The sequence below is a fragment of the Rhyacophila brunnea genome, unplaced genomic scaffold (genome assembly GCF_057557595.1).
Source record: "Rhyacophila brunnea isolate RB1 unplaced genomic scaffold, BYU_Rbru_1.0 scaffold_51, whole genome shotgun sequence".
NCBI classification, from domain to species: Eukaryota; Metazoa; Arthropoda; class Insecta; order Trichoptera; family Rhyacophilidae; genus Rhyacophila; species Rhyacophila brunnea.
Genome location: NW_028233182.1, coordinates 163,113 through 189,815, shown reverse-complemented (window position 1 = coordinate 189,815; position 26,703 = coordinate 163,113).

The following is a 26,703-nucleotide window of genomic DNA, read 5'->3' as shown; positions in this document are numbered from 1 at the left end:
CTAAATTATTGTTTATAATGCCAATTAATATTATGTTATTTTAAATTATTACTTGTGGTCATATATTTTTCTCATAGTCATCAGATGAAAAATATCCATTTTTATATTAATTTCAATGTAATTACGTGATTTATAAGTTTTATGGTAAGATTTATGCCATAAACATCATTAGAGTACCAAATTCAAAAAACAAGAAATATAAACAAAGAATATACACAACATCATGAAGTTAAGTAAGAAAAGAACTCGATATATTTGTTAATAAAAGCAGCGATGTAGCCAAATATATTGTTTTTTATTCTTGATGAAATTTTAGTGTAATATTTAATGCGAGTTAATAAAATCTAAAACTCCACAACCATTATGAAATAAATACTTTAAGTAATAAAATTAATTAAAACAATATATTTAGATTATATTCTTTCTTAACATGCATATTATAAGGTAAAAACCAAAACATTTATCCAATATAATAGCCAATTTTTAAAAAATTTCTTGGTTGTTAATCATAGATTAAAATATTTAAATTGAATTTTTTGATCAAGTAGAGTTATTATTTGAAAATATATTCCGATAAAGGGGATTTTTTTTTAGTTTTATGATCTAAAATTTATAGCTTACCTTTTTAGTAATGTGAAAATAATGTCAAACAAATCAATATAATTTAATGATTCAAATTTTTAGACACGAACTTATAATACTATGATATATAGTCATTTTAAAGCGTTTTTTATAAGTATTTGCATTATTTATTTGTATTTTTATATACATTTAATTTATGGAAGTTAGCATTATACATATGTTCAAATAACTTTTATATACTTTGATTCGAAAATTTCCTTTTTTGATGTTCTTGATTCTATTGATTTCTTATTCTCAAATTGGAAGAAGATCTAGAGAATAATTGCTATTTATTCATAGAAACATATAAATAGCACTATTTAATCATTCACAGACAAATTATAAAAACACTGTAATGTCGACACAGAAACAAGAAAAGAAAGTTTTAAGCATTAATCGCAAAAGTACCAGCAAAACAATTTTGGTAAAAACACCAAGAAAAAAAACCATGAAGAATTCACAAGAGAAAGATTCAATGAAAATAAATAAAAGTTATGGAGAGGGCGAGACAGAGATACACGTGAATGACTTTAATTATTCAAATACAGAGAAGGTTATGGATGGGAAAATGCAGCAAATTAATCATAATGTCGCTACCAAACCAAAAAAAGCCGATTATTTAAATAACACAGAACCAATCGAATACGAAAGAGCATTATATGAATATAGAAACTCCAAAAATCTAAAATCAGAATTACTTCACGAGACAAATAAGAGTACGCACATCGATAGAAGGATGTCCCAACATATGGGTAAGATTTGTGTGGATAAAAGACAAATCAGGTCCAAATGGAATGATTATTTGAAAAGGGCGTATATTGAACAAATGAGTGAATATAAAGCTATGGACAGACAATTAAAATTTCTAAACCAGATGCACGAAAATAGCAGTTTTGAGCATATAAATTTTGAAAACAGAACTATTCATATTAAAGAGATCGAAGCAGCATTGGGATTGTTTAAGTTTTCAATTGATATGAACGGTAGTGTATATAACGACAATTTTAAACCAAATATATAATTTTATTAATAAATTTGTAAGTAAAATATTAAATTTATATATTACCACGATTCATTGAAAAGTTTAAAAAACTTAAAATTTATTCTAAATGCTAAAACCCGAGGATTTCGTATTTAATAAATTTAAATTTAAAACAGTGATGTTTTTAATATGATCATATCAATAAAGTAGAACATAAAATTTTTTAGATCTGAAATTCCTTAAATTCTATCCATATAGACATAAAACTTGAATTATTCTTTTATAATACCTAGATTGTGCGGAATGACATATATTTTTATTGCAGCATAGAAATTTGCAAGATTTTGTAAAAGTCAGAAGCTCATTTTAATTCTTATTTCATAAATTATTATTAACTGTGAAAATTTTACATTATAACATACTTTAAATTAAGGATATTGCTAATACGCCCTTATTCTAAATATAAATAATTTTTTAATTTTGACCGTGACATTCCATAGAAAAACAAATCTGAAGTGATGATCTTAAACTGTAATATTAAGATTAATATACAACTTTCTAATATTCCACGAATCTTTATCAAAAATCACAGATATAGGAAAAAGTTTCCAGGATCACATAAATAAACCAAATTAAATTTTTAATATAATGTTTTTAGTTCCCAAATCACCAAATCTAAAATTTAAAAATCATTTACGAAAAACATGTAGACTAAAAATCAAAGAATAGAATTTCATTTTAATATATGCTAAATAAATAGATATTTTTATATATATAAAGATTATCTGGCACCATGTATATTTATTAATAGAAGATGCGCCTTAAATCAATAAAATTTTTTTTTTGTAAACTTGGCTTAGAAGCGGTAGAGAAGTATCATTTCATTAACACCTAATAGTTAATTGATGCCTTGATTTCCTTGACCAGCTATATATTGCACTATTAACATAAATCTTGAATTCATGTAGAAAAACGTTGATGATTTTTTATCACAAGCATTACAAGTATTATTGGGCACCATATTTGAAATCCTCCAATATCACATATTTTTATGATCGTTTTAAATTACAAGATCACAATTTATTACACGATCAATTTACAGTAATAATCAAATCCAACACCACTTTTTACGCAACACCATTTACAATGAGCAAACTTAGCCAAATTTTAGAACCGCGGATTTAATTATATTTTATATGAGTGGATAACCCTCGTTTTGTAATCTAGCCAAATATTTAACGGATAAAGATATTAAAATGCACAGCTTTATATTTCTAACAAATATTTATTTGAAAATCTTCTTTGCTCCATTTTCTGTTCTGCCAATTATTTTAGATTGTAATCATACCAATTTAGATTACTAGAAAAGAAATATTTTATTTGTTTAAAAGATATGATTAACGAAAATGGATTTATTTGTGACATTACATACGTTTAAATGCCACAAAGTGCGTTATCAAATAAAAATTTGATATTCGTGCGATAATAAGTTTTTAGTCTCCCTTCACTATTAAGTCATAATAAAAGCCATCAAAAACGCCAAAAATGTGTTTTTGCGCCAAATCTTTTTCTATCATTATCTTCAGATTCTCAGAATTCATCGAATAATTTTCTTCTTTATAAATTTAATTTATTTTTTGTTTTCAAAACACAATAAAAGATAAAAAAGCAGAAAATAGCATATTTCACGCATTTATATAAAAAATATAATATATTTAGGGGCTATATCACCCTTAAAAATATCCAAAAGGGACTTTTCTATATAAAAATCCTTTAAAACCTCTAACCAGATTCCCAATTCATACCTTTATGCATAATTGGTGAGAGATAAATTAAGTATATTTATAAAATTTACGTGTACCAAGTTTTGCTCGAATTTAATAAAAATACAAAATTTTCATTTTTGCAACTTGAAAACATATATATTTTTGCAAATTTTACTATTTTTTTTTGCAAAAAGCACGTTAAATTTTATTCTATTATAGTTGGCAATTCTTTTAACTGATTTCAATATATAATTACTGCATGGAAAAAATTATATTCCAAGATCACGAAGTTAAAGGAACTTTTAACATCATTTTAGGTGCGAATTTATGTAGAAAAGATATTTTTATGTAATTATTATTTTTCAAATCAAAACTTGAAAAATCAAGTTTTATAAAACAATTTATATGCTCATATAACGGAAAAAGCAACTAAAAACGAAAATGTTGAAAATAAATGATGTTCTATGCTGAAAAACCATGATAAAAATAAAAAAAAACTTATTAAAGGCCCAAGTTTAGCACAATAAAAAATCATATCTTGGCCTTTTCAAATAAAAACAACCAATAAAAACTATTATCATTCTTTTATGGTTATTTTAAGAGCACGACTAATAGCCATCAGTGAAAATGTCAGTTTTATTTGAAACAGTTGCATGCTTGATCATAAAGAAGCCAGAAATATGTGTTTTAATTGATATTCTAGGCTTGAACTCAAAGCAGGCATTGTTGAAATAAATGAAAAATTATATACAAAATAAAATCTATCTAACCCGAAGATGAACATTTTTGTGGTTTACAGATCAATTTACGAAATAAATATATATGCGCACTTAATAATATAAAATCTTTGCGTCTTGAGCGATAAATATGAATAAAATTTAAAAGACTATTTTATCCGTGTACACCGTTTCAGATTGAATCAAAAAACGAAATATACTTGGCCTAATATATTAAAGGATACTAAATAACATGTTAAAATAGAAAAATATCAAATAATGTCTATAAAAATCTTATACTTTAAAAATGAAAAAATATAGCAATATAAATCAAAGATTATTAATGATTAAATAATAAAGCGAAGGTGTTAAAAATCATCTAAAAATAAATATAATTAATATAAGTGAAAACGAAATAAATCAATTCTTTGGAGCATCAAAAAGTTGAAAGGGCAAAAAAATATATGTATGTATCTAAAACTTACATATTTTTTTGTAAAATTTATATTCTTTTAATAGGTTGAATCATTTATAATTTTAAGTTTGATATATGTTTTTTTAAATTAAAATTGTTATAACACCCACTATAATTAATTAATATGTACATCTAAATGATAATAGTATCTTATATTACATTGACTTGCCTTAAATTATCGTTTATGCAATAATTTAGTCTGAGATTAAATAAGTAAATTAAAAAATGTATTTTCGCTTTAAAATCCATTTAAAATCTTTTTTTTTTTAATAAAATATGTTACTAAGTGTCTTCAAACATTCAATATAATATAATAATTTTATAAATAAAAGATTTCTAACTTTTCAGATGATTTTATACATAACAAAAAATTTTTAAATCAATATATCAGGATTGTTCAGTTAGGTGTTCGGGGATTTGACTAACATTAAAAATGTGTATTAGACTGCAAAATATTTATAAGAACAGGTGAAAAATATTTTTAAAAATTAATTGCAGAAACAGTAATATTATAATTAATATATGTAATAAATTTCAAAAGATTTATTGTTTTTTCGAAGCTGTAAAATTTAAGCAATGGTAGTACATACAAGATCAAAAATTAAATAATCCAAAATTGTTGTTTATAACTAATACATATATCAGGTACGTTTTTTTAATTCTTTTATGTAAAATGTTTTTTTAATATTTTCTAATTATTAAAATTAATTTTATAGTTTTTTTATAGGAATTATTACATGAGAATTCATATTTAAATATATCATATAATCATTTTTTTATTTACTGCGTTTATTTAGAGAATTCTAACGCTATTTAAAACGTTAAGATTTTTTTTATACTAGGAATATAGTCTCCATTTAATTTGAAGAAGAAACTTCAATCTTATAGTTATAAATAGAACAAACCTATGGTTTTAAAAATAGAATTTTTATAAATACACAACTTCAATAGATTTTCACATAAAAGTTCAAATCAAAAAGTAAAAATTTCACTGAAATTTTTAACCGCAAACAAATTTATTCTAATATTAACATTAAATTTTTTTTTAAAACACATAAATGAATTTTTGCTAATAAAAGGTTAAAAAGCAGCAATGAAGAAAAATATATGAAAATTAAGGATGGTATGAATACCATAATTTAACATAAATATTTTTTGAGACATATATCTGCATGAGAATTTTAATCCAAAAAATCCAATTTAAATGATGGAATTTTATATCCACGAAGTTTATATTACCAGATACAATAATAAGGGACTAAATATGTTTTTGGCAAAAAATACATATAAAAACATTATGGTTTAATGCATAAAATTTTTCTGAATTATTGAAAAGATTCAAATTATTATAGATAGCACCAAATGTTTTTTTTTGTCTTTTTAGAGCAATATAAAAAAAATTGTTTCCAATAAAGTAATAGCTACACACATATTTTTTAGCGAAAAAAAATGCATTAACATACTAAATTCAAAATTATAAACGGAAGCCAGAATAGCAAAAAGAAGTCAATAATTGCTATAATTCCACGAATAAATATAAAATTAGAACGTAAAAAGGCATGAATTAATGTTTTTATATGAATTTTTTTATTAATCATTATTCACGTACAAATATAATGATTTTTCATTACAAATAATTTTTGGTTTAAATATTCTCAAAATTACTAGCTCATTAAATTAAATAAGAAGACCTCATTGAATATCCATAATTTGAGAAATATTACAAGTGCAAAAATCTTTTATTTATAAACATATTGTCTATAAGGTTTTTTTTATATGAAATTACACAATAATAACACACTTAAAGAAACCACTGATTAAATAAAAACAAATATTTTTATAATTTGTGTTTAAGCTTCATATTATTTGCTGAAAGCTATATTAAACATGTTAAACCTAAATGCTATCCTTTAGACACTAAATAGATTAATACAGCACAGAAAATATAAAATAAAAAGAAATATAGATTTTGATGTATTTACTTGTTAGACAAATTAAAATCATATACATATGCTGACCTATGTTCATAATTACATCTATTTATTCTCAAAACAAGAACTCACTTATACTGTACTTTTTTTTACCAAATAAATAAAAGCGATAGATATTTTGTTATAATTTTCTATCTTCATGTTTATAAATACTCGAAAAAACATAAATAGACGAGTGATATCGATTTTTGCGTCAAAAATTAATAATCGAGTGTAAAGCTGTTTTTAATATAAATTTAGAGTCAAAATGTTTCAATAGAATAATTGCATAATTGAAAACAAAAATATACTTTAAATAAGATAAATCCTCTTTTTCCACATTTCCTTTTATAGTAATGACAAATTTGCTAAAAATTTTGCAATAACATCTCAAATAAAATAGATTTCTAAAAAAATTTAAATAAAGCAAAAAATTAACGAAAACACATCAACTTTGCAGCTGAACATAAAAATACAAAAAATGTTCAGCCATCTTTATAAAATTCTAACAGTACCGCTTAAGAAGAAAAATAATTACTTTGCAAGAGATTTCGAAAAATATGAACATCCCAATCAAATACTCTAATTTATTTATATAAATATATTGTGTATAAAATATTTTTTTTTGCAAATACAATAAAAAATTTGTCTCTTAGGCAAAGTAACAAGCACATATAGAAAATAAATTTTGTGAATAAAATCTATACGCAATCTTAAACCTAACAAATTTTCTTCGAGATAAAGTTCGATTATTTATTTTTGATGCAGCCAAATTAACCTTTTTTTTGATACATGTACAAACAACCATTATAAATAACCGAAAATATCTAAAATAGATATTTGCAGAGATACATGAAGTCAGAAATTCTTATATAAAAGTAGCAAGCCACAAAAATGTGTTTATGAAATCAATCGAAAAAAATATAGGCATTCGGTAATTTGTGAGTAGAAATGCAAAATTCGAAAGTAAAATCGTAAAAATAATATAAAAAGTTGTTAGCGGCATTTTACCTATAGAAATATCGAATTTACATACTAAGATAGATAAATTTCCCCTTAGCATCGAAATAATAGATATATTTTGAGAACAAAAAATATTACGATAAGTTTTGAGTTAAATTACTAAATTTTATATATAAATTATACTATAGATTTTTTTTAGAACTGAAATACGTATAGAAAATTCCTTGAGAAAAATTTTACCATTTAGAAGTATATTCGACATAAACTATATTTTTTGTTTTATACGATAGATGCTTTTGAAACACAAAAAAGGTTTATACAACTATTATATAGCTCTTTACTACCTTTTACCATTATAAAATATAAATTGATACAATGAATTTATCAAATATCTATATAAAAATGTAAATCAATAGATAATATTATTGTGATACAGCAGAAGTACTTGCGTGTCTTTTTTTGGTTGTTTTTCATTTTACTACTGGCAAATTAAGTACAATTAACACGTGCAAAAAAAAACATTCGGAAATTTTCTGATTAAATTATAATAGTATTTTTTAAGAATTACTAAATGTTTTTAATGTCAAAGAATCTAAAAAAAAATAAGAAAAAAAAAATTGATGTAAAAGGACAATAAAAAATGGTCGAATATAAATTTAAGATATGATTTTGCATTCTATTCTACAATATAACTGCAAATACTGCAGGCCTCTGTGCATTTAAAGCAAAATCATGAAAAAAATGTAATATATTCTAAAACCAATCAATTAATAAAACTTGCACATCCACTATAAAAAATATTAACCAGAATGTATGTTTTTATATAATTAGAGATGGCTTTTTGGTGAAATTGACCTCAGGAAATATTAATAGGAAAATTATAATATCTTCCATTATGTGTAATAATACAGTTTAACTAAAAATTGCAAAAATTGATTCTCATATATAGTATAATATGCAATATCAGCTTCATTTTTTTTTGGAGGATAAAATTTTTTACGTTTGTCTAAATTTATTTCTACATTTATGAACACTTGATAAACGAATAAATAATAAACGTAAAAAAATTCATACCTTTTATTATTGCGAAAAATTAAATACATCGACAGAATTTTTCCTCAAGATTATTTAATATCCCAATACCATTTCGTTTTAAGATTAATTGATAGAGAAACATCTGAGATATAAATAAGATCGAGAAAAAATTCATATGAAATAAATAAATAAATATATAATCCCCAAAAAAACATGAAAAACTTTAGATAAAAATAAATTTTAAAACATTCATTTTTAAAAACCTTTTAATTTCCTTCAATTAAAAGGCTTGCAGATTTGTTTATTCTAAAAAATAAATTCAAATAAAAATTGATAATTTTAATTATAATTATATAATCACCACTTTATATAATAGATTCTTAATAATATTTCCTAATATATTAGAGATTTTGATAAATAAAGGTGACGTGAATTAAGCTTTTTATATATAAACACGAGTATATATACCATGATTATAAAAAAAGGGTGCCAAAAATCAAAGCTTCATAACTAACTGTTATTTCCCCTGGGTATATTTTTAATTGGGTATAGCGATAAAATGTGATTTTGCATTTTATATGCAGATTCTAGTTTTAAAAAATTAAATTCATATTTTTGCAATCATAATTACCCTTTTAGAATAATTCACATTAACTACTGTCAGCATAACATATAAAAAAAAATAGAGATAATTCTCTATTATAATAATCTAGCATTTTTACGATTATATTTCTAAAATTATATAAATTGCATAATTTTTAACAAATTTGTGGCAAACTCAATTATTTAGGATGTATTATAAGTGTTAATCCGAGAAAAATATTTATAATACATTCATTAAGTTCAAAACAAAAAAAAACGCAAAAAATACCGCGAAATCGTTTTTTTTTAATTTTTCTACGGCTGCACTTAGGAAGAATGAAAAAATGCTTTATGGAGAAAATAAAGTTTTTAAAACAAGCAAATTCAAAAATCCGAAAATAAAACTTGCACATAAATAGATATTTTTGCTCAAATAGCTTTTATATGGCAAGAATATATATAATAATATTTATCCCGTATAGAAAATTGACATGATATGAGTCAAATAAAATAAAAAATTTTAATACACTATTATACATTTCTTGTTTCCAATTTTTTTAAAATTTACGATATAAATAAAATATACACAGAAATATTATTTTTATGCATATCCATCTTTTTTATTTTTTTTTGTTATGACCTTATATATTTGCAGTCAAAATTCATCCGTAATCTTTCTTCGAATTCAGGATAAATATTAAAAAAAAATCATCAGCCATTGTTAAAATCATGGAATTCAAGAAACCAATAAATTAGTTTAAGAAATTTAAAAAAAATCGTATCCTATTATATGAAATATTTAATTCGGAATATCACAAAAAAAATTATAAATTCAAGTTATTTTTGATCTAAAAATATTATGTATATTTTTGGATTTAGGTAAAAGTTATTGTAGACTACAGCATAACTAAAAATATTTTTGCGCACATAGATTAATTATATAAATTATAATGATTAAGAAAATATGTGCGAATTCTTTTATTTATAGAAAACAATATAATCTTAATTTCCATCCAAAATAGTGCATTTAAAATCAAAATTATATATACAAGAATTATATATGAAGAAATCGTATAGAAGATGTGTTTTAGAGTAAAAAATAATATATATTCTTAAGAGATAAGCAACACTCAAAGATACATATATGAAACAGTCACAATCTCGAATTTTTATATATAGAAGGTTTTGGCCAGTTAAAAGGTGTTAGGTTAAGAAATGCGGAAATATTTTTGCATTTCAAGATATTTTTATTTTGCAAAAGCGCTCGGTTGTGTTCCGATTGAAGAATTACTTAGATATTGATTAAAAATATTCCACATGCTGAATTCAAGATATTAATGATTTGTTTGTAATTGATAACTTTTATTATACACTATATCATATTTTTTTATTTTAGATTTGTTTTATGCATTTAACAAAGCGAACTAACGTATAACATCTATAGAGTCATACTCAAATTAAATAAATATTGCTGTATTAATGAATCAAAGATTTTTTGAGTTATCATGACTGTAGCTATTAATTTTTCTAGATATGTGTTGATTTTGGCACTGTAATTTCCAAATTTCCACCAAGATGAGGTATTTTAATTACTGTGTGCACATCATATACTCTTGGCGAAGCCATCCTTTAATGCATCTTATTCGATATCTCTGTTTCTCTTAAGTATTATTGTACTTGGGTATATATAAATACATGGTTTATATTTATGCTCAATTTAGTTTGCGACTTCGAGCTCTTTCAGATACATTTTATGATATTTTTATGCCACACCATCCCATTTTAAGGCAAGAAGTGTACTCAAATGATATTAAAACGTTTTTATATAAGTATTTTATTTCTAAAATGCATATTGTATATTTTATAATAAGTCCATGTGTGAATTTTAATTAATTTAACCATTAGCTAATAGAAGCAGGATATACATTGATTTTAAACAAAATTCAGCAAATAGTCATATGGTTAATACCCTTAATAATGCATTAAGTCATTATTTCAACAAAAAATTCATCTCTGTAAGACTTTCCTCTTTTTTCATTATTTTAGATCTGAAATTCGTGTTTATTCTTTTAAAATATATAAAAAGATCTTGTTGCATATAGCTAATGCTTCTTGCGAATGACTATTTATAAAAGAAAAAAACATCAGAAATGCAGCCAGAGCACTGAAATATGAATCATGCGAAACTGCAGCTGTATCCTAGCTAAAATATGTGGTGACATTCAAACATGCGCAAATCAAATTAAAAATCAACAGATTTCTGTCTTTGAAATCGATCTTCACATCAACAGAATCTATTTTATATAATTGAAATCAAGATGCTCATGCAGAAATACTAGTACACTTCCCTCGTATGCCACGCTTCGGATGGGAGAAACTCCAAAATATTATACGGAAAATAGCATTAATTTGTCCCAACATAACTAAAAGGAAGAGAGATCAAAATATTAATAGACTAAAACAGAAAGTCGGTTGTCAAACGATTTGATGCCAAGAACGTCAAAAACTCCAATAGAACGAAATTAAATAAACCATGCATTTTGGAATAGAAGAGTCGACTTATGTAGAAGGGAATTTAATGAAATATACGAAAGCTTAAAAAAGACAAACATCGCTGAATTTGAAACGACAAGAAAAATTCCATGCTACAAAGTTGACTCTAATATTCTCTAAACCATTAATAAGTCAATAGGCACAATCACATCCACCCAGAATCTTAAGAATATGTATGTAGTGGGTGTGTTTCTACAAAACAAATAACGGACTTAAAACGCCTCACAACAAAACCGAAAAAAGACAACCGATATATTTCGGAAAAAATAAATAATTGAGCTTTTGGAAATAATAAGATATGAACTAGAATCACATAAAAATAAATGCTGAAAGCCAAGAAAGAGGAAGTAAAAAAATTATCTAAAATAATGCGATCAAAAACCATGATCCTGGACAAAGATGATCATCTAAAAATAATGTTTAATCAGTATACAGAATGGATCAGATATATAAAAAAATAGAGCCGTACAAAAAAAGATGTGCCTTACCCAGAGAAAAGACTGCTTTGAGATTAAATGAATTATTTATTATAGAGAGTTTACCAAGAATCATACAGCCGCAGTGCCAAACTAACAAATTAATGAAATTTGGATGAAAATGAGGGAAAGAGATACGGAAAATCACAACAAAGATAATGATAACTATTACCTATGCCCATTCTCACCGATCCAAAAGCAGGAAAAAACAAGTATTAAAACAGAGTTGAATTTGATAACATAATAAATCACAGCCAAACTGATAAGCTGTTGGACCAGATGGAATCTTTAATTTCTTCATTAAAAAGATGACGTGCCTTCATAAATTCATATATCAGATTTTATTGAATGCATGTTTAGAAAATAAAAATCAAGAAGAATGGTCTTACTCAGGTATGACACATCTTAAAAAAAGAAGATGTCAAGATGACAAATTAATTCAGACCAATCACATATATGTCCAATTTATATAAGTTAACGACAAAATCGGTAGCACAAATTATTCAGTATGAAGTGGAGAAAGAGAATATATAACAAAAAATCAGTTTGGATGAATAGGGCGTTCAAGGAGCAATAGCACAAGCTCTTATTAAATTACAAAGAAATCTAGAGCATAAAAACAATCTATATACAACGTAGCATTTACAAAAACAGGCATTTGACGCGATAGAACATAACTACTTACATGTATGTATATAAAATTTTAATCTACCCAGATGAATAACGTCGCTTATTATATAGATTACAAGCAAATTGAATATCTCTTATAGATTAAATAGACAAAATCTTATATAAAAGTATGGACGAAGGAATACCCCAACGAGACAGTCTTTCAGCTTTTATATTCATTCTAGGTATGAATCCTATAAGCAGAAATTAAATGAACGCTTTCCAGGGGTAAGCGTAACAGATTATGAAAGCACCTATGCAACAAATCATATTTTGTTGATATATGACGCCAAATAGTTGTCAAAAACTTCAGAAACACTTAAAATCTTGACGGATGAAACATATACCTTCTTTAATTCAGTAGGACTTGAAATAAAAAAAATAGTTCGCCACTAACCATTAAATATGCGTAGATTAAACAACATTTATTTTGAGCATGCCGGCTTATAAATATCTTAAAGCCATTTAGATTAGAAAATCGCCTAGTAAACTATAAATATTTGATATAATTTAAAAAATTACTAAATCGAAAAATAAATTTATGCAAGGCGTAATTGAATGCTAGGAATCAATTTAAAGCAATAATAAACAGGCAATATTCCACATGAATTACTATAAGGACATATTAAAATTAGAACCGCAAGAATGGATTAAACCTGATGATAAGTTAAGAGATATTTTGAATATATTTTCTATTCCCCTCTAGCATAGTAATTAACAAATACTAATAAAGAGAAAAGAATTTTGACGTAGGATATTTATTATTCAATTGAATGCGGGTAAGACGATATAGCAGCCGAAAAATTTGCTTGAAAATAGTAAAAACAGTTAACCGAGATGGCTGCAATATTAAAAGTAGAAAAAAAATAACAAAACACATCTCTCACTATTAGAAGAATATCTTTAAGATAAATATTAAAATATATCGTCGCTTCCGAGGCGTAAGAGAAAAAGAAGCAAGAAATTCTATTGTTTAAATAAAATAAAAACCTTTTGAAGCCAAGAATAATGATGTGGTCGATATTGTTGTGTCAACAAGATAGATAGCAGAAGCAAACATTAAACTAAGTAAGGAGAAGGTTCTGTTTTATTTAAGGCAGAAATCTGTTTTTCGGTGAGAGTATAAAATGCCAATATTGTAACGAAGCCTTGAAAATAATTGATTCCCTTTCAACGAGATCCAAGAAAATATTGGGGGATGATTACATGCGACGACACAATGAAATAGTGAGATTCATAAGTTTTCTCCGAATCAAGACGATAAAACTTTAAGAAAACCAAAAATATTAGAACTCACTCAATATAAAATACGTGGGAAAACGAAAATTCTAAAATGAAGGAAGATAGAATAGCTATAGAATTATGAGAAAACAAAATAGACCTGGTATTTTTCTATACGATAAAAAAGAAAAGAACATCACCTTGATTGAAATAGGTATAGCTAGCCTTGACAACTTAACTAAAGTTAATAATGAAAAATATAGGAGGTATTTCATCTTGGCGAATAAACTTGGCTCTGTATGAATTTAAAACAAAAACAATACTATCAGTGTTGATTATGGACGGGGTGGTTAGGAAATTCCAGAAAATATATGTTAAGGGAATAAAAATACCGGACGAAGTAGAAACTCAAAAACTTCGCAAGACACTTGAAAAGGTCACATTTTAAAAAAAAAGAGTAGTTGATGAAGATAGATCAGGGAGAGGTGTCAAAAGATGCATCAAGGAGTTTTCTAATATTCCCAATCGGCAGGACGACCACGTCACAATAAATAAAATGATAAAAAATGAAATTAACCCATAAATAAAAAAAATTATTATGAAAAATAGCAAATCTTTTGGGATAATCGATAAATTAAAATGCGACATAAAGAATTAAAAACTTATGGAAAAAGTACCTGATGGTTAAAAATACTCTAAAATAAAATTATTGTTTAAGTTTGTTTCTGAGTTAAAGATGTAAAAGACTTTTATATGGCAATTAAGAACGAAATTAATAGCACATGCTTATACTTATAAATATAAAATTATAATAACATCATCTTTTATTACTGCGATTCCTTTTTTAATTGTTTATTTTTGCAATTTTTTTTATTCTGAGGAGCAGTATTGATTTGTTAATGCTATACGACGGATTTACTCATATTTTTTTCTATTTGAAACACAAAAGTAAAAAGGTACAAATTAGAATATACAAGGGAATTGTATATCTAGGCTGATAGCATAAATTTTGTTACAAGGAAATTAGTATATTAAATATTTATATTTTTTATATATTTGACCATATATTTATAATATTTGCGTAAACTTGTTTTGACATGAAACAATAAAATATCCTGAACAGTAATTCTTCTCGGATTAAACATATCACAAATAACAATTCATCCATCTATAAGAATGTGTTATTCATTATTATAGTGAAAAAAGAGATTGAAAGAGTATATCTGATATCAGAAGAACTAATAGCGCCATTTAAAATTCTAGTCTAAGAGCATAAAAAGCCGCGGCTAACATCATCTTAAATTGCAAATTAATATTTAATATGGGGAGGGAAATTCAAACTATAAAAATATTTGAAATAATATTTATGTATAATAAATACATTTTTATGTTATTTAAAACGAAAAAATATGTGCTTAAATCATCACAATTTGCTAAGAATGTTTATGTTTTTCATAATGGTGCATGGATAATAATAATAAAATGTAAAAAAGACTTATTTTGACCTTAATGTATAATGTTTTTTATGAGCTAAAATAGTTTTTTAAATAAACTAAACCGGTGTTATTTTCAATGTCTTCTACACGAAGAACGGTTATCTATCACTTTTTCTTTACAGTAGATTTCTTTCGATATACATAGGCAGATAATATAAATCCGTAAAATATTTAGTTATATTACATAATAAAATTCAGATAAGACAAGGTCTTCAAGAAAGAAAAATGTTAGAAAAAGTGGTCAGCGGTAAAATTATTTTTATTGCAGACTCTTTTTGCGTAGGCAGAGATTTTGCATAAAAGCAATCCTTTTGCTTTGAATATAATTTTTCAGCGCCAAATATATAGATTCTTTGAATATTTATGTGCATATTAAAATATGGAGTTGTAAATTTTCAATATATTTCATAAATTTAGTACACGGATTTTTTGATATATATTGTTAATGTAAAGGCACGGAATTACGGATAAATTGTCATAGTAACGATTTGAAGTTTTTAAATACAATTTTCAATAATAAAATTTAAATTTCTATTGCTACGCCTAGATATGTTATTTGTCGCTAAATATTAGATATACTAAGATTCAAAAAAAGTAATATATATACTTTTGATTTATAAAATATTTTTTACGATCAATTATCTGTATATACGATAATTTATTTTATATATCATACAAATATGAAATACTAGCAAAAAAAATATAAATTATTCACAACTACAGATCACCTAGATAATAAACGTCAAATATTTGCATTTTTTTTGATTACAAGATCATTTTAGCAGCATATTTAGATTATGAGAATACGAGGAAGCAGAAGAATATAATTAAAATGTATACTTTATAATATTTACTGGAAAAGGGAAATGTAAATTTTGAATGATTCCAAAAATTACGAGATAATCAGACGGATCGGCTAAATCTGTTCTTCTGGAGTTTTAAATGAAGTCCTAGAATAAGTTAAAATAGACAAAAATATATAGCTACAAAAAATAAACAGCATAAATATAGCTTATCTTAATAAATGGTGTTCAAAAAAAAATTTATCTCATCAGTTTATTTATTTTAATTTTTTTATAGTTTCACAAGAAAAGCATGTAACGGCTCTATTGAAAGGGCATGGCTGATACTTGATTTTAACACATCACCTTAACAATGTTTGCCCACACATCATCGTCTCTGAAAACTTATTAGTACAATTTCTTGCTGAATCTTATTGTTTTGAGCATATGCTGTGGCTTTAGTTGGGATTCCTAACATCTTATTATACGAATTATTATATTTTACAGGCGCCCTATTTTTCTTTTGTTTCAATCAACACTAATGCAATTAGGGTTTTTTATAATTGAATCAAATTGAAAATAGAAATAAGGAGAATATTTGACGGTAAAAAATGATAATCTGCTATCTTATTTAATATCCATTGGTTCGAATGAAATTTGTACCACATACAAATATAAATCTTAGAAGCAGGAAAAAAATTGAATTTCGTTGTTAACAGCTCCAATTAAAAGCTCTATTGAACCTTATTATTAAAACTAAACTTCATAATTCCGTATAAATACAAAAATAAGATTTACATCATAAAAAATGTTCATATATTTATCACTGCAATATTATACAATAAATATCGACCGAGGATAGTATATCCATAAGAAAATTACCAAGTTTTACCGAAAAAAATTCACATAAGAACCGAATGTTCTACTTAGGTTACAAAAACTGCTTTTCGTTATTTTTTGTGATAATTTTGAAGTCTTAGATCTATATAAACCATCATTAATAAAAAAAAGCGCAAATTTGTTTTTTTAAAAATATTAGGCATCAAGCGCATTGATCAGATGATCACATTATGTATGTATACAAATGTTATATTGAAGGTCTTATTTATGGAGGACTTATTTTTTTATTATATTTATAAGCAAAAAAATAAAAAGAATTATAAAATCATTTTTCTTAAACGACAGATTTAAAATTATAAATTCTTATTCAAAGAAAAATCAATATATGAGAATTACTTAATAATCACTGTCGATATTTATATTGATAAAAAGAAAATCTGACACAAAAACTGGATTCATTTTGATAATATTCTCATGGTAGTTCGCATATAAATATATCGAGTTTATTGTTTTTAATATAATATTTACTGATATGTTTTTTTAATTGACTATTTATATCCGATTCAATGCTTTTTTATTGCGACAAATTTAAGAGTCAATAATTTAAAAAAATTATTATAAATGTATATTTCTACTAATATATGACAATACATTCTCAGAATTATTAGCAGTTTATATCAAAAGAAAGAAACCATGTATTTTCATAATTTCATTGTATTTATTTTTACATATAAAGTTTATAATTTCGAACTATTCGCAGGCATATATATAAAGACACAATTTTAAAGAAAATTTAAATGGTAAATATTATACATAAACAAGAGTGAAACCATTGTTAGAAAATATAATCACAATTTACTTTTTCTGAATCAACTGTCTGTAAATTTTCTGCATCGGTGTCTAATAACTACTTTTTTGCTGCGTTTAAAATGATTAGACAGCTATAACTATAAAAATAATTTTATAAAGCCCAGCATATAACTTTTGTTTGTAAAAATCCCAAATATTCATGATTTTTATCCTTATTAATTTAAGTTCATGTGTCTTATATCTTATTTATTTGTGGTTTAATTTTATTTTTATCGATTTTATCTATTTAGACGTGTTCAGCGTGTGAAGAATATTGCACAACTCCTTGATGCATCTTTTGACACCTTCCTCTGATCTAACTTCATCAACGGCTCTTCTTCTCTCAAATGAGAAAATTTCAAGTGTCTTCCGGAGTGTGAGAGCTTGCATGTATGCTTCTACTTCGTCCGGGATTTTAAACTCCTTAACATATTTTTTATGATATTTTGTGACCACCTCATCCAAAGTTATCACATATGGTATTATTCCTGTTTTACATTTGTAAATTAAACTAAGTTCATTCGCCAAGATGTCATACTTCCTATATTTTTCATTCTCAACTTCAGTCAAGTTATCGAGGCTAGTTATATCTATTTCAATCAGCGTAATCATATTTTTTTTATCGTATAGAAAAATTTTAGGTCTATTTTGTTTGATTAAAATATCCGTTTTTATTCGGGTATCAAGTTTTATTTTTGCATTTTCGTTTTCGCTGATCTCTTGTACTGAGTGAGTTCAGATATTTTTGGTTTTATTATAGTTATATCGTCTTGATAGGAGAAAATGGAAACATCTTACGATTTCATTATGTCTTCACGTGTAAATATGCCCTAACATTTTCTTGCATCTTGTTACAGGTGATCAATTGTTTTCATAGCTTCATTACAGTGTAAGCATTTTATCCCCCACAGAAAAACACATTTATGCCTTAAATAAACAGAATTTTCCTTCTCTTTTGTTTTGTGTTGCCATTTTTTATCCATCTTGATGATCCAACAATATCAACCATATCGTTTTTCTTAGCTTCAAAAAGTTTTTGGTGCAATGGTTTTATTTTTATTTTGCACATTAGACTTTCTTGCTGCCTTTTCTCCAGTGTTTCGGAGTCGGTGATATTAGAATGATATTTATTTTTAAGGTATTATTCGATTAGTGAGAGATGTGTCTTGTTATATTTTTCTACTTTTAAAATTGCGGCCCTCCTATGTGAAATATATTTACTGTTTTTTACGCAGATTTTTTAGCTGGTAGATCGAGTGTCTTATATAATTTATTTTACAAAAATATCGTGTAATATCATTCATTTTCTAATTAAAAAACGCAAAGAATGTCAATAAACTTTTGATAAAATTAACATGCATTAATTAGTTCAAAATACTTAGGATGATCGTATATATAATATATGTAATGCTCATCATTTTAATAAATAAATTTCGGCTCATTAGACCTAACTAACAAGGTGAAAACTAATAATAAATAAAAAATGTAAGAAAGATTTTTCGATGTAATGTAGCTACAACAAAAATGGACGCCTTTAATGCTTATTTTTTTGCAAAAACTTTATACATGAGCATGGGTAAACCGATCTTTGCCAATTAATTAGAATAAATCACTTGCTTTATTAAGTTTCAAAAAATATTAAATGCGGAAGTATAATAAAATTTGAATTTTACGAGACGCAAATTTCCTTCTCATTTTTTTTATTAATGCTAGCACAAAATCGTGTATTATCGAATAACTATGTAAAATATATCTGTGGAGATATAGCCCAGCATATTTTATCAATCAGAAATCGAGTCTCAATAAAACAAAAATTCTATAAATTTAATAAATATACACAGAAATTTAGATACATCTGCAGAAAATTTGATCTAATAACCACATTTAGCCATTTTTGTGGTATAAAGTATTTACTTTCTTTTCTAGGAAAAACTAGAGAAAATTATAATTATTGAACGAATCGTTGTTGATCATCTTAAGCTATTTTGTAAATATATATTTCCAATCTTATCGTGATTCATTGATTCGGTACCATAATTTAAATTTCAAGACCCATAATTTTAAAATATTAAGTGCTTGGCAAGTATGTTATCAATTTTCAAACTGTTACGAAAGATAACAATTTTATTGTCATTCGCAGAAGCAAGCAAAATTATTAAAACTGCAGCAGATAATTTTAAATATGAAAGCTTCCATCTTGAAAATGGTATTGATGTTTTATTTGCATATAATAATAAGTGCACTTATAGCAACTGCACATTATCCATTAAAGTTGGATCGTTCCAGGACGAAATACAAGGGTGTGCACATTTGCTTGAGCATATTCTAAGCAAAGGTGGAGGTAGATCTTGTTATGAAGAATTAAAAAAACTTCTATCATTATACGGTGGTGACTATCTACGTGCTGGAACTTTTTGTGATTGGACTTTTTATGGCTTTAATATTTGTAGTATTGCGTTTATAAAATCGCTTGTGATTTTTTCTAAATTTTTCAAGGATGTTGACTTTGAAATAGATTTACTCAATAAAGAAGCTGAAACCGTGGATTTGGAACATAATTATAGACTTATGGAATATGATTACCCGGCAACTGGGCTATTATTTAATAGTTTGTTAAGAGATGGATTAAAGAACTTTTTATGTGGTAATAAACATTCATTATCTGTTAATAATTTGAAAGAAATAATTATTCAGTTTTGGAAAACTAATTATTGCTCAAGAAAAATGAAACTCGTGGTTTATTGTAATAATAGAAATGTAATTGATACAATTAAAAAATGTTTCTCTGATATCCCGATGTGTAAAAGTTGCATTTTTAAAGATTGTGAAAAACATCTGGTTTCTATTTCCAATCGTAAATCCGATACACACGATGAAATGTCTTCTCTGATACAACCAATAGCTATTATCGACAATTATTCGAAATCTGGTATTTTTGATACTAATTATCTGAATAAATGGTGTAAAATTATTACCAAGAGTAATATAAGTAAAATAATCGTGTTCATCGAGATAACGAAACCAAGAAGCTTGAACAATAAGGATTCTATTTATTTCATCAAATTTTTGATGGAATACGAAGATAAAAATTCCTTTTTATGGATTTTAAAGAGGAACGATCTGGTCATAAGTTTAACGGCATCGATTTTAGAAAAAGTTTTTGCAACGATACTTCAGATATCCATAGAGTGTACACCCCGTGGATGCAAATACAAAGAAGTTATTATAAGTATAATAGAGAAATTTCTAGAAGTCATCGGAAACAATTATAAAAAAACGAAAAAGAAGTTGACAACAGCGCATAAATATTTTAGTAAGTGGAAATATAAAGAACCTGTCTATATAAAAACCAAAAATTTATTTGATAAAGCGATAATGGCTTCTTTTTCGTTGCATATTTATCCTATTGAAATTTTTTTGAACCTATCCTTTGGAAATAATGAATTCGATTACCAACACTTTATTTCAACGATAGATATTTTAAAGAAAAGAGATAAATGGCTTGTTATGTATTTATCTGCGAATGAAGAAGATGAAGTCAGATATAAAACCGAGAAACAAAAATTTACAAACCTTGAATACAGCATTTCTATAGATTTTATTTCAAATATTCAAGAATGTAAAATAAATCATTTATTGAAGTATAAGCTGACATTGGATGTCAGATACCAAGATCATCAGTTAGAATTTTATGAAACGGTGAGTAAATTCATAAAAGATAACGATGAAAAAATAAAATTGGACTATTTAATGAATCTATGGATTATATCAAAAAATAAAATTATTTTTTTTGAAGATATTTTAGAGAATACAAATGGCGTAAAAAGGCGTCAAAATAAAAATTTGGACGATTTCGCGATCATTATGATACATCCCAGATTTATTACATCTGACAGGGCTTATGTATCTGTTAAAATGAAAAGTTTTATATCAAATGAGAAATTTATTATTTACAAATTATATTTAGAGATGGTAAGACTAAGTATAGCTAACTATGATTACTTTTTTATGCTTCATAACTGTTTTGTTGATGTAAAGATATCAAGATTTAGCATAGAAATTAATTTTGAAGCTCATCATAAGGATATAATAAAATTTATTTCATTTTATTATGATTCTTTCTTTAAATTAAAGGATTTACTGTGTGAAAAAAATCCATCAGATAGTCTCTTAAATTTATGGAAGCACGCCAAGGAGAATACAAGAAGAATGCTCGAGTCGTATGTATATTTAAACAAAACTGGTGATTTTAATTCTCTTTTATATAGTCATTATGCGAAAATAATCGAGTTTGATCATAAATTTTTAGACAAACTGGACTTGAAGGATATAAAGATTCAAGAAAACAGTTATTTGGCTATTATAATGACGACAAGACATGCTAAACACAAATACGAAAGGTTTTTATTACTTTTGGCTCAAAAATTCGATTTGTCGAAAATATTTAAATCAAAGAATGAACACTACCAAAAAACAAACAATAAACAACTTTCATCTATTGCAAAATATAAAAACGATGTTGAGCAAATGAACATTTTTTTTGATCCTTTAAATGACCCAAAAACAATTCTATATGAAAATAAAAATATTACAATCAAAAAAAAGAATCCAGTAGATTCACGTCTTGAGAAATACGAGGGTGCCAAAAATAAACAAGAATTTGATAATAAAATCCATGAATATTGTATGAATATAGTTGAACCAAAAAGTAATTGTGTTTCAGTATTTTTAAAAATAGGACCACAATCTCTTGGCATAAATTACGCAATAGTCAGACTCATAATTCTATTTTCAGAACCAAAATTCATTGAAGAATTTAGATTTAAAAAGCTGATAGGATATCATGTAAGAAATACTATGCATATATTTGAAGGTAATTTTTTTATATGTTTTCAGGTAATAACTGTAAAATTTTCACACGAAATCATAAAAAATAAAATCTTAGAATATATACAGTGTTTAAGAAACTGTTTAGATCATATTATAAAACTCGATGCTTTTATGATAGCTTCGCAAGATAAGACAATAATTGGAGCTGAATTTTCAAATAATTCATATGAAAAAGAAGATATAGATATAATGATTTACAAAAACAAAGAAATACATTATAAATTTTATCGTGATATTTCGAAAGAAAAATTAAGGGAAATAACTAGGATTTTTTATTGCGAAATTATACAATTTATACAGCGCCTGATATCAACAAGTGCATTCGCTGAAGGTAAACTGAACGAATATCATAATTTTTACCGCGAAATCAGTGCATATGACTCAAGTACTTTGTATTATAATATAGATGTCAAAAAAATTTTACTACATATGAATATGAGCATTTTAAAATTGGATTTTGAAGAAATAATAATTGAAAGCTGAAAGATATTTTCGAGTAATTAATAGCCTCCAAAATACTTTGAAATATTTTAAGTGTTTTTTTTTTAAATTTCGGTTCTAATATACTTCTGTTTACAATAAAGAGTCACTTATATATATGATTGAATATTTTGCAGTTTAGCACTAATTTTTTGTTAAAATTTGTTTTTTTTTCACGACAAAAAAACATACCAATATGCAACAACCATAATTCAAGGGTGTCCTTATATTTTATTTTAATTGTTTACTACATTTATGTCTTTGCTTCATTGGTATACAAATGCAAGACAAAAATTATCTCATATGTTATATGTGGAACGGTGTAGTGATACGATAATATAAAAGATACCTGAACGAACTAGATGCCACGAACCAGGTTTTGGCATATATTCCAACCTTGGAATTGTGAAAAACCCTTGAATTTATAGGTCTCGAAAGATGAAGGGGTAATGAAGAAGACTGTGGAGAGGAGAAGATAGCCGAAAGTATAAATACACTGTACGCACAGAGAATCAAGAAAATTGTGCCTGAGAACAAAAACTAAAATTACGAATATAAATTTAGACCATAAATTTTAAAATATATTTTATTCATTATATAGTATGGTAGTCCTGTATTTTTTATATATTATGCTGATACCAAAATTGAATTCAAAAAGAGTTATTGAAAACAAAATATAACGATTTCTAGTTAAAAGAAAAAGCCTTTTTTATTTAAATATATAAAAAAATAAAAAAATAATTTAAGAATGTATTGTAAATATATAAAAGGCAGACAATTATTTCATTTTCCTTTAATCATTTATATTTAAATTTATTTTTAAAATATACTTGATCTATTGTGTTCTTTCTTCTTCACAACGACAAGATTTAAAATGCATTTGTAAGAATTTTTGTAAGGAAACATTTTTATTCTGCTAAAATCACATTCCTATACCATAAAAAAATAATAGATGCGTAAAATACATAATCCTGCAAACAGATAGCTTTTTATCATATTTCCGTACCTCGAAATGATCAAAGTTAGAACTGGGTGTTTTTATCATTAATTTATAGTATGCTACTCTAACCGGTTAAATATTTATCTTTTTTTTATCATAGATAGCAGCATTAATATACCACAAGTGTGGTATTCGTCATTTTAGCTTTATTAAACAACATTAACCAATTATTAAATAAAAACCCAGTTAAATATTATTCAGTCGCAAACATATTTCTTATAAAAAATATTATTAATATACTATTTCTAACGAATGAAATAAGTTGGCCCCATAAATTCGAGTTCTATTATATTCTGTAGCAAATCAAACACAAAAGAGGATATATTATGTAACATTACTTGCTTTGATTCTTTAGATACCCAAATAAAAACCATTATACACATATTTCACCGAAGACATGACTTTTTCAACTAATTTTAATATAAATTTACCATTCCCATATGTATCTTATACTACATTCTAAGACACACAAAAATCTAGTTACGGAATGATCAATTGATCATATTATCTGTAAATAAATAAGTTCGACTCAATATTTGAATATATCTTTTTTACTGGCAATTTAAAATATATGAACTATCTTTAATTGAAATTACTGCTATTATAAATGTATAAATTCATAGTCAGAGTTTTTTTATTTTATCCGCATATCAATAGACTAAGTTACTCATTTTTATTTGATTTAACAAACATGTGATAGGTTTAAATTATATTCTTAACATTTAAAACTCTGTATTTGATGTAAATAAAGATCTATACACCATCATGATTTAAAAAAAACAAATTATTTAATTCTATTGGATTATCGACATTTTTCATATATTTTACGCATATAAACCTCTTTCGAATATTTTAATACAGCACTAAATAATTACGATGGTATTATTGACATACTTAAACGTATAAAATTCAAATATTAATGTTTATAAAAATCACTCTTTGCTCCTTTATCTTATATTACGTGTATGGTTTCTCAATCTACGAAAGTTTTTATGGCGCCATAAAAGGATTTATAACAGACATTAATATGTTTGACATATATGGGAGTATTACAAAAGATGAAAAAGAAATAAACATATTTCAAGTTAAAGACGAAAAACCAACCAGTTTCATTATTAATAATATAGCGAAAAAAAAGGGTTTACCATATATATAATGATGTTATAATGAAAACATTTTTTTAATCATTATAGAGATTAGTATATTTTTGTATATATAACCAAAGGATTTGTGTATATATTATATACTCTTATGTATTTAAAGTATAAAATCAAAATATATAATATAAAAAATGTACATATAAAAGACTTAGAAACATTTTATTTGTATAAATACCCACTATTTATATTTTTAAACCAAAAATAATTTTATGAAACATATTATAAGCATAAAAAAGGAAAATTACGAACGAATAAAGTGTTATTTCAGATTAGTTTACTTCTATTAAGATAGCTCTTCGAACATATTAGTTCGCTAATAAAAATATACAAGAAAATTAAATTATATGTAGAAAGAACGAAAATTTTAAATACAAAGAAATACGTTTCTAGCTTCTTATTTACTCGATTTTATGGGTTTTATTGGTATTCTGTGATGAATTGTATATTTATATAATCTTCTTATACTGTAATTATTATTAAATTGTGCATTTTATTCATCAAAATAAGTGAACATCGATCCTTATGTTGGTTTAAAAATACCTGTCAGTGTGATGCAAAAAAATGAGCGCAGAAATTTAAATACGCATTCACTAAAAAAACAGAATCTTTATTATTTTTATAAAAGCAATTAATTTACAAATAATTCTATTGATAAATCCACTGTGAGTATAGGATATAAGAATAAAGATTTGTGATAAGATAGATCGCGATTATAAAAATTTATCAAAAAATATGTAGTTAAAAAATTTTTCTAACACGATTTTTGATGCATTGAGGAATATAGTTTGTAGCACTAACATCATAAAAATCTGATATATTTAGAAAAAATACAAATACATACATATAATTACAAAATTTACACCATAATGATTGCTTTTGCTATATTTAAAACACAAAAAATACCATTAATATAAAATTTTTCTTATAAATATGATATCTTAGCGAATGAACTTGGTTTGATATACAAAATTATAACAAAAATAATACCATATTCAATGACTTGAAGTGAGGTGGTTACATATTTTACAAAAAAAAATATGTGAGAAATTAGGAATCCAGATAGAGTATAAGTATACTTTGCAGCTTTCACACTTCATAATACACTAGAACTAATTCAATTTGATGATATGCCATTTTACCAAGAAAGACAAAAAAAAGGCATAAAAAATGCAAAAAC